Here is a 14,579-nt window from a genome sequence, read left to right on the forward strand (position 1 = left end):
TACCTGACTTCAAACTATACTACAAGGCTACAGTAACCAAAACAGCATGGTACTGGTACCAAAACAGAGATATAGACCAATGGAACAGAACAGAGATCTTTAAAACAATACAAATGTTAACTATTTCTGTGCGAATGGGAACAATAGGGTTACTTTCTCTATAGTCTCAAACTTTCCCATCGTCTGGAGCAAACAATTATCCTATTATTTTGTGGTTATCAACTTGTCAAGAAAAAAAATGCATGACTCTAAAGTGGGTGGACAGCTAGTTCAGTTGGAAGAGGAAGAGCAAAAAAAATAGGGATGCTGCTTTCAGAGGAAAGTCAGAACAAAGCTGGGGTTTAGAATTCTGAGCAGTTTATCTGGCCTGGGTATATGCATCGGGAGAACCTTGATCTCTTAGAGAAGTGCAACAGCACCCAAAGGCAAAGGGGTGTTGGGAGAGGACTGAAGACAATCTTCATTGATAGCCAGGTTTTGCTTAGAATTTGTCCTATCCTCTTTATCCTTTCATCTTGCTTTTGCTACTACTACTGCCATTTGGGGGTGAATTTAAGGAGAGGTAATTTCTTTCTTTCTTTGTAAATTATAAAATAATATACACTTGTGATATCTATCTAGATAGGTTATATATAGAGATAGAAATAGCTATAGCTATAGATAGATATGGATACAGATAGAGAGAGAGAGACAGATGTAGATATAGTAGGGGTTTAAGTGCATAGCCTTGGGAGCCAGACTGCCTGGGTTCAAACTCCACCACTACCATTTATTAGATCTATTACCTCAGACAAGTTACTTAGCTCTTCCTGTATCAATTTTCTCATATGTAAGTTAAGGATAACGTTACGTCAGTAAAGCCTTATACAGTGATTTTGAAGATTAAATTAGTTAATGTCTGTAAAACACTTGTAACAGTGTCTGGCATTATAGTGGATATCTTGTAAATGTTTTATTGTTATTAGATGCAATCCCTATTTATTAATTACAATGTGATAATTACTGTATTATTGATTGTATTCTAGTTTAGTGTATAGCCTTCTCAAAATATCTCCATGCACATACAAATACACGTATTTACAGAAGTTCAGTTTTTTGTTTGTTTTATTTTTTAACAATAACAAGCTCACATACATATTCTTCTGCAACTTGCTTTTGCAACTGTAACAGTATATAGTAGGGATCTTTTTTTGTAACATCAGCATAATTGTGTCAGACACTGCTGTTGCCTGCTCAATATCTATTCTCCCATTTGTTTTTCATGAACTGAACCATAAATAGATAAAAATATTTAGTTATTGGACAATTTTTAAATCAAGAGTGGGAAAAGGGAACATACTTAGGAAATATATCCAGATAAAGGATCCGAAAACGAAACGCACTAAGTAAAAATAATGCTCCAAATAAAGAGACATCAATAAAATGATTTGTCTCAGCCTTGGTGATGATCAATAGAAAAAAAATAGCATCCCTTAACAATTCAAGGACACTAACTGGCTGTCACATGGATTTGAGGTCTGAAATTATTGAATGCTTAACAAATAAATACTAAGGGCTTACTATGATCCCAAAATCATCTTAGGCTCTGGGGATATGGCAATTAAAAAAAAATCATAAAACAAATTCCTTTCCTCATGGAACTTAACTTCTAGTTGGGGAAGAAGAACACAAATAATTTAAACAAGTTATTTAGTATACTAAAAGGTGATAAGTGGCATAGAGAAAAATAATGCTATGAAAGCTGCTAGGAAGAGCTTAAAAAACGTGCAATTTTAATTAAGATGGCAGGAAAAGCCTGAAATTGAGTTGAAAGGTGAGAGAGTCATGCAGTTATCTGGGGGAGGTGGTTTTTAGCAGATGAATTGGTCAGTGGAAAACCTTAAGGTGAGGATGTGCATGGCGTTTAAGGATCAGGAAGCAGACCAATGTGTGGGCAGGTGGGAGAACATTGGGGACTGGATAAGCGATTTGGTGGACAGGACAGCTTGGGAGAGATTGTGGAGAATTGTATTTTAAACATTTAAACATTTTTGCGATATTGCAGAAAAGCTAAAGACATTAATGAACTTTAGATGTTTCTAAATTAAGGATATATGTTAAAATTTCAAGGCCAACCATTAAAATAATAAAATAGCATGTAAAATTTCAAAATCAGTAGAGGAAAGAAAGCAATTCAGCAGAAGAAAGGAGAAAACCGAAAGAGAAAAATAAGTACAAGGCAGTCGATCCAAATCTATACGTAATCATAACTCAAATGACCATATTATCAAACTGTATTCAAAAAACAACTATATGCCATTTACAGTAGAGAACGTAAGCACACAGGAAGATGAAAGTAAAAACTATATATACTGCGCAAATACTAATTAAAGGAAGTGTGGGATATAGCTATTTTATACGGATAAAATAGACTTTAAGGCAAAAATAAAAGCAGGCACTATCTAGTGATAACGTGTTCCATTCATTAGGAAGATATGAAAATTCTAATTCTGTATGTACTGAATAACATGCTTTTAAAACGAGAAGCAAAAAGTGAAAAAGCTGAAGGTAGAATTTGACAAATCAGCCTTAATAGTGATATTTTAAACGTAACTCTCAGAAACTAATAGACTGTTAGGACAGAGAATATTTACTCAGGCCGGGCGCGGTGACTCAAGCCTGTAATCCCAGCACTTTGGGAGGCCGAGACGGGCGGATCACGAGGTCAGGAGATCGAGACCATCCTGGTTAACCCGGTAAAACCCCGTCTCTACTAAAAAAAATACAAAAAACTAGCCGGGCGAGGCGGCAGTAGCCTGTAGTCCCAGCTACTCAGGACGCTGAGGCAGGAGAATGGCGTAAACCCGGGAGGCGGAGCTTGCAGTGAGCTGAGATCCGAGCACTGCACTCCAGCCTGGGCGACAGAGGGAGACCCCGTCTCAAAAAAAAGAAAATATTTACTCCTACAATATAACTGATGGGTCACAGAAGAAATGACTAAAGTAAATAGAAGATATCTGTTATAAGGATAAGAAAAATATTGCAAATTAAAACGTGGAATTTAGATAAAGCACTGCTTACAGAAAATTTATAGACTTAAGTTCACATACAAGAAAAGAAGCAAGAGTGAAAATGATTTGACTCTTAACTAAATAATTAAAAAAATATACAATAAGCCAAAAGAAAACAGAATAAAGGAAATAAAGAATAAAGCTTACTGAAATTGAATAGAAATTCAAGTCAGGCTTCAACTGTTCCTCGCAGCTACATTGCAAGGAATACGAGATTTTTTTTTTTTTTTTTTTTTTTTTTAAGATGGTGTCTAGCTCTGTCACCCAGGCTGGAGTGCAGTGGCATGATTTTGGCTCACTGTAACCTCTGCCTCCTGGGTTCAAGTGATTCTCCTGCCTCAGCCTCCTGAGTAGCTGGGATTACAGGCGCCTGCTACCACACTCAGCTAAATTTTTGTATTTTTAGTAGAGACAGGGTTTCACTGGGTTGGCCAGGCTGGTCTCGAACTCCTGACCTCATGATCTACCCACCTCAGCCTCCCAAAGTGCTGGGATTACAAGCGTGAGCCACCACGCCTGGCCATAGGAATACAAGATTTAAAAAAATCCTAAAACACACCATAATTATATCCACAAAGTCTTGAGATACTGAAATTATTAGAGATATAAAAAGGGTATTTAATAGGTCTAAAAAACAAGTAATGGTTTGAAATTGTGAGCAAGAAACAAGAGACTATAAAATTGATCAAGTGGATTTTAAAAGACAATACAGAATCTTAAAAGCTCATAATAATTAAAACTTAATTATTTTGTTTAATCAATAAATGACTAAGTTGAATAAAGAGTTGAGTTGTATAATGAACTAAATAGTAAATTATATAAAGTTAAAGGGATTAATGAACAAGCCAAGAAAATTTTACAGAGTGCAATAGACATGTAAAATATGTGAGAGAGGTTAGGAGATGTTGAGGATTGAATAAGAAGGTACAACTGATGTTTACTTGGAGATCTAGAGGGTATAATAGAGAATATAAGGAAGAGCATTATTTGAAGTGCTAAAAGCTGGGAGCTTTTCAGAATTTTTGAAAAATGCTAATCCTGAGTTCATTCCAAGATGGCCAACTACATGCAAGCAGGAGGAACATATCCCACCAAGTGACCAAAACACTGGGAAGACTGGTGCGCTCCTAGTAAATCTTCAAAGAAAAGGCATTGAGAGGGGACAGAAGGAAGCCACAGATGCTGGTTCAAGGCACAGAAAGCTGGGAATCCTGCATGGGGCTACAGTGCACCGGGACTTGTTCTTGGCCCCCAACTACTCCTGCAGGAGGGGTGAGTTAAACAGGCAAGGAGTATTGCGAATAATGCTTCTTCCTTACAGTCTCTATTATACCCTCTAGACCACTACAGAACTCTCCACCAAAAAACAACAGAATAGGCCAGACTTGGTGGCTCATGCCTGTAATCCCAACAGTTTGGGACGCCAAGGTTGGTGGATCGTTTGAGGTCAGGAGTTTGAGACCAGCCTGACCAACATGGTGAAACCCCACCTCTACTAAAAACACAAAAAGTAGCCGGATGTGGTGGTGGTCACCTGTAGTCCCAGCTACTCGGGAGGCTGAGGCAAGAGAATTGCTTGAACCAGGGAAGTGGAGGTTGTAGTGAAATGAAATAATGCTACTGCACTCCAGCCTGGGCAACAGAGTAAGACTCTGTCTCAAAAAAACAAAGACACAAACAGAAAAAACAGAATATACATTCTTCTCATTGTCACATGGTACATACTCTGAAATCAACCACACAATCAGACATATAATTATGCTCAGCAAATACACAAAAACCCCTGAAAATTATACCAGCCACTCCCTCAGACCATAGTACAATATAATTAGAATTAAAGAGTAAGAAAATTGCCCAGAACCACACAAGTACATGGAAATGAAACAACCTGTTCATGAATGACTTTTGGGTAAATAATGAAATTAAGGGAGAAATCAAGGAGTTCATTGAAACCTATGAAAACAAGGACACAACATACCAGAATCTCTGGGACACAGCTAAGGCAGTGTTAAGAGGGAAATATATAGCACTAAATGCCCACATCGAAAAGTTACAAATATCTCAGTTTAACAACTTAACATCACAAATAAAAGAACTAAAGAAGGAAGAGCAAACCAACCTCAAAGCTAGCAGATGACACAAACTAATCAAAATCAGAGCTGAATAGAAGATCAAGACATGAAAACCGTTCAAAAGATCAATGAATCCAAGATCTGGTTTTTTTGAAAAAATTATTAAGATATATTGCTAGCTAGACTAATAAAGAAGAAAAGAGAAAAGATCCAAATGAACACAATTGGCAATGACAAAAGAGGTAATACCACTGACCTCACAGAAATACAATCATCAGAAACTATTCTGAATACACTATGCACACAAACTAGAAAATCTAGAAGAAATGGATAAATTCCTGGACATATACACCCTCCCAAAACTGAACCAGGAAGAAATTCAATTTCTGAACAGACCAATAATGAGCCCCAAAACTGAATAAGTAGTAAATAGTTTACCAACCAAAAGCAGCTCAGTACCAGAGGGATTCACAGCCAAATTCAACCACAGGTATGAATAAAAGTTGATATAATTCCTACTGAAGCTGTTCCAAAAAATTGAGGAGTAGGAACTCCTCCCTAACTCCTTCTATGAGGCCAGCATCATCCTGATACCAAAGACTGGCAGAGACACAACAAATAAAGAAAACTTCAGGCCAATATCCTTGGTGAACATCGATGCAAAAATCCTTAACAGAATACTGGCAAACCAAATCCAGCCGCACATCAAAAAGCTAATTCATCACAATCAAGTAGGCTTCATCCCTGGGATGCCAGGTTGGTTCAACATATGCAAATCAGTAATTGTGATTAATCTCATAAACAGAACTAAAGACAAAAACCACATGATCATCTCAACAGATGTAGAAAAAGCTTTTGATACAGTTCAATATCCCTTCGTGTTAAAAACTCTCAATGAACTAGGTATTGAAGGAACATATCTTAAACTAATAAGAGCCATCTATGACAAACCCACAGCCAGTAACATACTAAATAGGCAAAAGCTGAAAGCATTCCCCTTAAAAACTGGCACAAGACAAGAATGCCCTCTCTCACCACTCTTACTCAACATAGTATTGGAAATACTGGCCAGAACAATCAGGCAACAGAAAGAAAGAAAGGGGATCAAAATAGTCAAAGTATTCCTGTTTGCAGATGACATGACTCTGTATCTAGGAAACCCTATAATCTTGGCCCAAATACTCCTTCAGCTGATGAACAAATTCAGCAAAGTTTCAGGATACAAAATCAACATACCAAAAAACCCCACTAACATTCCTATACACCAAGAACAGCCAGGCTTGATATGCACCAAAATAGAACTTCTTGACAGCATAAAATCCACAGGGCCTATAAAACAGTAACACAATGAGAAAAACTGAAAGTATCTAGGTAACAATGACATGATAAATGAAACTGCACCTCACATCTCAATATTAATGTTAAATGTAAATGGCTAAATGCTCCAATTAAAATATACAGACTGGCATAATGGATACAAAAATCACAAACCAAATATAAACTGTCTTCAAGAGGCTTACCTAAAATGTAAAGATCAATATAAATTCATGGTAAAAAAGTGGAAAAAGATATTCTATGCAAATGGAAACCAAAGCGAAGAGGAATAGTTATTCTTAGATCACGCAGTCTTTAAAGCAACAACAGAAAAAGACAAAAAGGTCATTTTATAATGATAAAAGGATAACTTCAACAGGAAGATATAATTCTAAATTCATATGTGCCTTACACAGGAGCTCCCATTTTCATAAAACAATTACTACTAGGCCTAAGACAGCAACACAATAATAGTGGGAAAATTCAATACTCCACTGACAGTACTACACAGATCATCAAGACAGAAAGTCAACAAAGAAAAAACAGACTTAACTTATATTCTAGAACAAACGGACATAACAGGTATTATAGAACATTCTACCCAAGAACTGCAGAATATACATTCTTCTCATGAGCACATGCAACAGCCTCCAAGACAGACCATACAATAGGCCACAAAACAAGTCTCAATAAATTTTGAGAAATCAAAATAATATCAATTATCTTTCAGACCACAGTGGAATAAAACTAGAAATTAACTCCACAAGGAACTCTCATAGCTATACAAATACACAGAAATTAAACGATCTGCTCCTGAATGATTTTGAGGTTGATGATGAAATCAAGATAGAAATTTAAACAGTCTTTGAAATAAATGATAATAATGACACAAGTTATCAAAACCCTGGGATACAGCAAATGGAATGCTAAAAGGAAAGTTTATAGCACTGAATGCCCACATTAAAAAGTCTAAAAGATCACAAATTGGCATTCTAATGTTACAGTCTAAGGAACTAAGGAAAAAATAACAAATTAAATCCAAAGCTAGCAGAAGAAGAGGAATAACAAAGATCGGAGCAGAACCAAAAGAAATTAAACAAACAAACAAAAAAAAATACAAAAGATCAATGAAACAAAAAGCTGGTTCTTTGAAAAGATAAACAAAATTGATAGACCATTAGCAAGATTAACCAAGAAGAGAGAAGATTCAAATAAGCTCAATTAGAAATGAAATTGAGACATTACAACTGACACCACGGGGGGGAGGGGGGGGAAAGATCATTTGAGATTACTATGAACATTTCTAGGCACATAAACTAGAAAACCTGTAGGAAATGGATAAATTCCTGGAAACATACAACCCTCTTAGTTAAAGTCAGGAAGAAATAGAAACCCTGATTAGACCAATAATAAGCAGCGAGATGGGAGAAGTAACAAGAAATTTGCCAACAACAACAACAGCAACAACAACAAAAAACCAGGACCAGATGGATTCACAGCTGAATTCTATCAGACGTTCAAAGAAAAATTGGCATCAATCCTACTGAAACCATTACAAAAGGTAGAGGAAGAGGGAATCTTACCTAAATCATTCTATGAAGCCAGCATCACTCTGATACAAAAAACAGGAAAGAGTACAACAAAAAAAAGAAAACTACAGACCAATATTTCTTTTGAACATAGATGCAAAATTCTCAATAAAATACTAGCTAGCTGAATCTAACAGCAAATCAAAAAGATAATACACCACGATCAAGTATGTTTCATCCTCAGGTTGCCGAGATGGTTAAACATACACAAGTCAATATATGTGATACATCACATAAACAGAATTAAAAACACAAATCATATGATCATCTCAATGGATGCAGAAAAAAACCACTCAATAAAATTCAGTATCCCCTTATGATAAAAACCCTCAACAAACCCAACATCATATTGAAGGAAGAAAAGTTGAAAGAATTCCTCCTGTGAACTGGAAAAAGACAAGGATGCCCACTTTCACCATTCCTATTCAACATAGTACTGGAAGTCCTAGCCAGAGCAAACAGGTAAGAGAAGGAAATAAGGGGATCCATTCTGGAAAAGAGAAAGTCAAACTTCACTGCTCTCTGGTGACATGACTCTATACCTAGGAAACCCAAAATTTTCCTTCAAAAGACTCTTAGATTTGATAAGCAAATTCAGTAAAGTACACACATCAGCAGTGCTGCTTGCCATACACCAACAATGAGCAAGCCAAGAATCAAATAAAGAACTCAATTCCTTTTACAACAGCTGCAAAAAAAAAGAAAGAAAGAAAGAAAGAAAATTGAATAACTAGGAATATACTTAACCAAGGAGGTGAAAAATCTCTACAAGGAGAATTACAAAACACTGCTGAAATAAATAATGATGACACAAACAAATGGAAACACATTCCATGCTAATGGATTGGAAGAATCAATTCCGTGAAAATGATCATACTGCCCAAAGCAATCTACAGATTCAATGCAATTGCCATCAAAATACCAACATCATTTTTCACAGAAATAGCAAAAACAATCCTAAAATTCATATGGAACCAAAAAAAACCCCAAATAGCTAAAGCGATCCTAAACAAAAAGAACAAATCTGGAGACATCATATTACTGGACTTTAAGTTATACTACAAGGCTGTAGTTACCAAAACAACATGGCACTCACAAAAGGAGGCAGATAGACTAAGGGAACAGAATAGAGAACCCAGAAATAAAGTCAAATGCTTATAAACAGTTGATTTTCAACAAAGCATACAAAAACGTCAGTTGGGAAAAGGAAACCCTATTTAATAAATGATGCTGGGAAAACTAGATATCCACATGTAGAAGAATGAAACTGGATCTCTATCTCTCACCTTATACAAAAATAAACTCAAGATGGATCAAAGACTTAACCTAGGACTGAAAGCATACAAATTCTAGAAGATAACTTTGAAAAAACTCTTCTGGACATTGGCCTAGGCGAAGTATTTATGACTAAAACCCTAAAAACAAATGGAAAAAAAGCAAAAATAAATAAATGAGACCTGATTAAACTAAAAAGATTCTGCACAGCAAAAGAAATAATCATCAGAATAAACAGACAATCCAGAGTGGAGAAAATATTTTTAAACTATGCCTCTGACAAAGGACTAATATCCAGAATCTACATGAAACTCAAACAAATTAAGAAAAAAACAACCCCATCAAAAAGTGGGCAAAGGACATAAATAGACGTTTCTCAAAAGAAAATATGCAAATGGCCCACAAACATGAAAAAGTGCTCAACATCGCTAATTGTTAGGGAAATGCAAATTAAAACCACAATGGGATACCACCTTACTCCAGTAAGAATGGCTATTATCAAAAAGTAAAAAAATGATAGACGTTGATGTAGTTGTGATGAAAGGAGAATGCTTCTACTCTGCTGGTGGGAATGTAAATTAATACAACCTCTGTGAAAAATAGTATGGATATTCCTTAAAGAACTACAAGTAGATCTACCATTCGATCCAGCCATCCCACTACTGGATATCTACCCAAAGGAAAGAAGTCATTATATGAAAAAGACACATGTACATGTATGTTTTTTGCAGCACAATTTACAATTGCAAGGATATGAAGCCAATTTAAGTGCCCACTGACCAATGGGTGGATACAGAAAATAAGTTATATATATGCATGCTGTGGAATATGGCCATAAAAAGAATGAAATAATGTCTTTTGCAGCAACCTGGATGCAGCTGGAGGTCATTATTCTATATGGAATACAAAACTACATATTGGGGACAACATACATTACTCAGGTGATAGGTGCACTAAAATGTCAGAATTCACTACTACATAATCAATCTATGTAACCAAAAACGACTTGTACCCCAAAAGCTATTGAAATAAAAAAATTGTTTAAGCCAACAAACGAGGGATAGAAAGAAACTGCCTTAACATAATAAAAGCCGTATATAAAAAATTCACAGCAAACATAATACTCAATGGTGAAAGACTGAAGGCTTCTCTTCTAAGATCAGAAACAAGACAAGGATGCCTGCTCTTGCCACTGCTTTTTCTTTATTTTTTTTTTTTTTTGAGACGGAGTTTTGCCCTGTCACCCAGGTGGGAGTGCAATGGCACCATCTCAGCTCACTACAATCTCCGCCACATGGGATCAAGCGATTTTCCTGCCTCAGCCTCTGAGTAGCTGGGATTACAGGTGCCTACCACCATGCATGGCTAATTTTATTTTATTTTATTTTTGTATCTTTAGTAGAAATGGGGTTTCACTATGTTGGTCAGGCTGGTCTTAAACTCCTGACCCTGGGATCCACTCACCTCGGCCTCCCAAAGTGCTAGGATTACAGGTGTGAGCCACTGTGCCCAGCCTTTGCCACTTCTTTTCAACATAGTACTGAAAATTCTAGCTGGAGCAATTAGGCAAGAAAAAGAGATAAAGGCATCCAAAGTGGAAAAAAAGAAGTAAAATTCTCTCTGTTCTAAAATTGTATGATCTCATGTGTGGAAAACTAAATGTTCACCCCAAAAATTGTTGGAACTAATAAATTCAGTAAAATAGCAGAATATAAAGTCAACACACAAAAATCAGTTGCATTTCTTCTATACAGTAGCAATGAACAATCTGAAAAAATATTAAGAAAGTGTATCCATTTCACAATAGCATAAAAAAGAATGAAATACTTATGAATTAACCTAATCAAAAAGGAGAAAGACTTGTACAATGAAAACTACAAAATATTATTAAAAGAAATTAAAGATATAAATAAATGAGAAGATATGTTCATGGATGGAAAGACTTAATATTGTTAAGATGTCAATACTACCCAAAGCGATTTACAGATTCAATGCAATCTTTACCAAAATTCCAAATATTTTTGCAGAAATAAAAAAAAAAAACCCATCCTAAACCTTATATGGCATATCAAGGGACAACAATAGGCCAAAACAATCTTGAAGAAGAAGAATAAAGCTGGAGGAACTCATACTTCCTGATTTCAAAACTTACTACAAAGTTACAGTAAATCAACACATTGTGGTACTGGCATAAATACAGACTAATGAAACAGAATAAAGAACCAGAAATAAATCCTTGCATATATGCTCAAATGATATTTTACAAGGGTGACAAGACTATTTTATGGGGAAAAGACAATCTTTTCAACAAATGGTGCTGGGAAAATTGGATATTTGAATGCAAAAGAATGAAGTTAGACCCTTATCTAACACCATATACAAAATTAACTCAGAATGGATCAGAAATCTAAAAATATAAAACTCGTAAAGGAAAACATAGGGCAAAAATTTCATGATATTGAATTTGGCAGTAATTTCTTGGGTATGACAAAGGCTCAGGCAACAAAAGAAGAAACAGAAAAGTTAAACTTTCATTTCATTTAAAGTGAAAACTTTAAAGTTTGTGCATCAGAAGACACTATCAACAAAACAAAAGAGCAATTTACAGCATAGGAGAAAATATTTGTATATCTGATAAGAGGTTAATATCCAGAATGTAGAAAGAGCTCCAAAACTCAACAACAACAACAACAACAACAAAATAAACAACCTGAATAAAAAATGAGCAAAGCACTTGAATAGACTTTTCTCCAAAGAAAATATACAAGGCCCCATCAGCATATGAAAAGATGCTCAGCATCACTAATCATAAGGGAAAAGCATATCATAACTACAGTGAGATACCACTTTGCACCCATTAGGATGGCTAATATATTTTTAAAAATAAGCCAGAAGTGTTGGCAAGGATGTGGAGAAACTGGAATTGGAATTCTCGAGCATTGTTGGTAGGATTGCATTATTCACAGTAGCTAAAACACAGAAGCAACCCAAGTATCCCTTAATGGATAAATAGATGTGCAAAATGTGGAATATTCAGAAAATGGAATATTATTCAACATTAAAAAGAAAGGGAATTATGACATATGTTATAACCTGGATGAACCTTGAGGACATTATGGCAAGTAAAATAAGCCAGGCACAAAGGGCAAATACATAAGATCCCACCTGTATGAGGTACTTAGAATAATCGAAATCATAGAAATGGAAAATGGAGATGGTTGCCCAGGGTTGAGGATGGGAGAGAAGAGACAGTTATTGTTTAATAGTTAGAGAGTTTCACTTTTACAAGATGAAAAAAGTGCTGGAGGTGGTGGTGAGGGCTGCAGAACACTATGAATGCATTTAATGCCACGGAACTGTACACTTTAAAGTGGCTGAAATGGTAAATGTTGTTATGTGCATTTTACTACAAATGAAAAATTAGGGGGAAAATGAACCTAATGAGACTATGAAACAAATGCAAATAGAATAGACATAGCAAGGCTTCCTGGGCATACTAAAATATTTTTCCAAAATTTTAACAGTTATAGTAGTAATTGGAAAAAAAGAAAAGTTTCAATGTCAGAAGAAGTCATGTTTTAAAATTCATAATGGTTTTGATTTGAATTTGGAGTGCAAGGCAGTTTAAACAAGACAGATCTTCTCTTCTTAAAAAAAAAGTATTCTGGGAGTTTTAAAAATCACATAGAAAGGTAGGTTTATAAAGACGAGGAGTTGAAGTATAAATAGAGTAAACAGCATAACTGAATACATCTTTGTTCCAAACATTATACTGGTGATGGAATGACCTTCATAGTTAATGGTATCCTTCTATCTCACAGGCTGTTTGACTATATATCATGTGCAGCACACAGGACTAATGTACTTTCACCTGGCTTCTTTCTATCAGGCACCATATGTATGCTGCATCAAATTTCCTGGCAAAAATGTTATTTCAAGGTAATGTGTATAATAAAAATGTTCCCTTGGTGTCACAACAATATTATTTCTCCTCTGACAGTATTGTTAGAATAGTATCTACATTGATGAATACTCATCTGCCAATTTGAATAGGAACATGTGTGGGTAAGAATAGTCATGCACTCCTTCTCACTATTATGAAATATAAAGACTGAAGTCACTTATTGGAGGAATTCAACGCAAAAGATAAAAAATCTTCCTAAAGAGGCATGAGCAGGCAGGGCACAGTGACTCATGCCTGTAATCCCAGCACTTTGGGAGGCCAAGGCAGGTGGATTACCTGAGGTCAGGAGTTTGAGACCAGTCTGGCCAACACAGTGAAATCCTATCTCTACTAAAAATACAAAAAATTAGCTGGGCATGGTGGTGGGTGCCTGTAATCCCAGCTACTTGGGAGGCTGAGGCAGGAGAATCACTTGAACCCACAAGGCAGAGATTACAGTGAAACAAGATCGTGCCATTGCACTCCAGTCTGGGTGACAGAGCGAGACTCCATCTCAGAAAAAAAAAAAAAAAAGGCATTAATTCATTTTAGGACTGCAATTCTCATTTCAATAATTTTAATAACAAAATGTTCCTCCTATAGATGGATATATTATTTTTTCTCTGACTTTTTCATTGTAGTAAAATATACATGACATATAATGTACCATGTTAACTATATTTAAGTGTGCAGTTCAGAGGCATTAAATGCATTCACATTGTTGGCCAACCCATTACCACCAAACATCTCCAGAATGTTTTCATCTTTCTAAACAAATTTTATATCTATTAAACAATACTCATGCATTTCTTCCTCCCTCCAGACCCTGGCAACCATCATTCTGTTTTTGTCTCTATGAATTTGACTACTATGTACCTCATATAAGTAGAGTCATACACTATTTGTTATTTTGTGTCTGGCTTATTTCAGTTAGCAGAATGTACTCAAGGTTCATCTATGTTGTATCATTTTCCTCATGGTTCATTGATGTTGTATCAAGTTATCAGAATTTCCTTTCCTTTTAAGGCTGATGATACTCCATTGTGTATATATACCACAATAAGGTTTGGCTGTGTCCCCACCCAAATCTCATGTTGAAAGGTAGATCCCATAATCCCTACGTATCATGGGAGGGACCTGGTGGGAGGTAATTGAACCATAAGGATGGTTACCCCTAGGCTGGTGTTCTTGGACAGCGAGTGAGTTCTCACAAGATCTGATGGTTTTACAAGGGACTTTTACCCCCTTTTCACTCATAGTTCCCATTTCTGTCACCATGAGAAGGATGTGTTTGCTTCCTCTTCTGCCATGATTGTAAGTTTCCTGAGGCCTCCCC

The 14,579-nt window shown here is 35.8% G+C and overlaps 1 protein-coding gene across 1 annotated transcript in view; it reads right to left on the reverse strand.

Moving 5' to 3' along the window:
* Window positions 1-14,579, reverse strand: part of ARHGEF38 (Rho guanine nucleotide exchange factor (GEF) 38) — a 136,645-nt gene that overhangs the window by 102,255 nt on the left and 19,811 nt on the right. The gene's annotated exons all lie outside the window — the stretch shown is intronic.

The sequence above is a fragment of the Mandrillus leucophaeus genome, unplaced genomic scaffold (genome assembly GCF_000951045.1).
Source record: "Mandrillus leucophaeus isolate KB7577 unplaced genomic scaffold, Mleu.le_1.0 Scaffold756, whole genome shotgun sequence".
NCBI lineage: Eukaryota > Metazoa > Chordata > Mammalia > Primates > Cercopithecidae > Mandrillus > Mandrillus leucophaeus.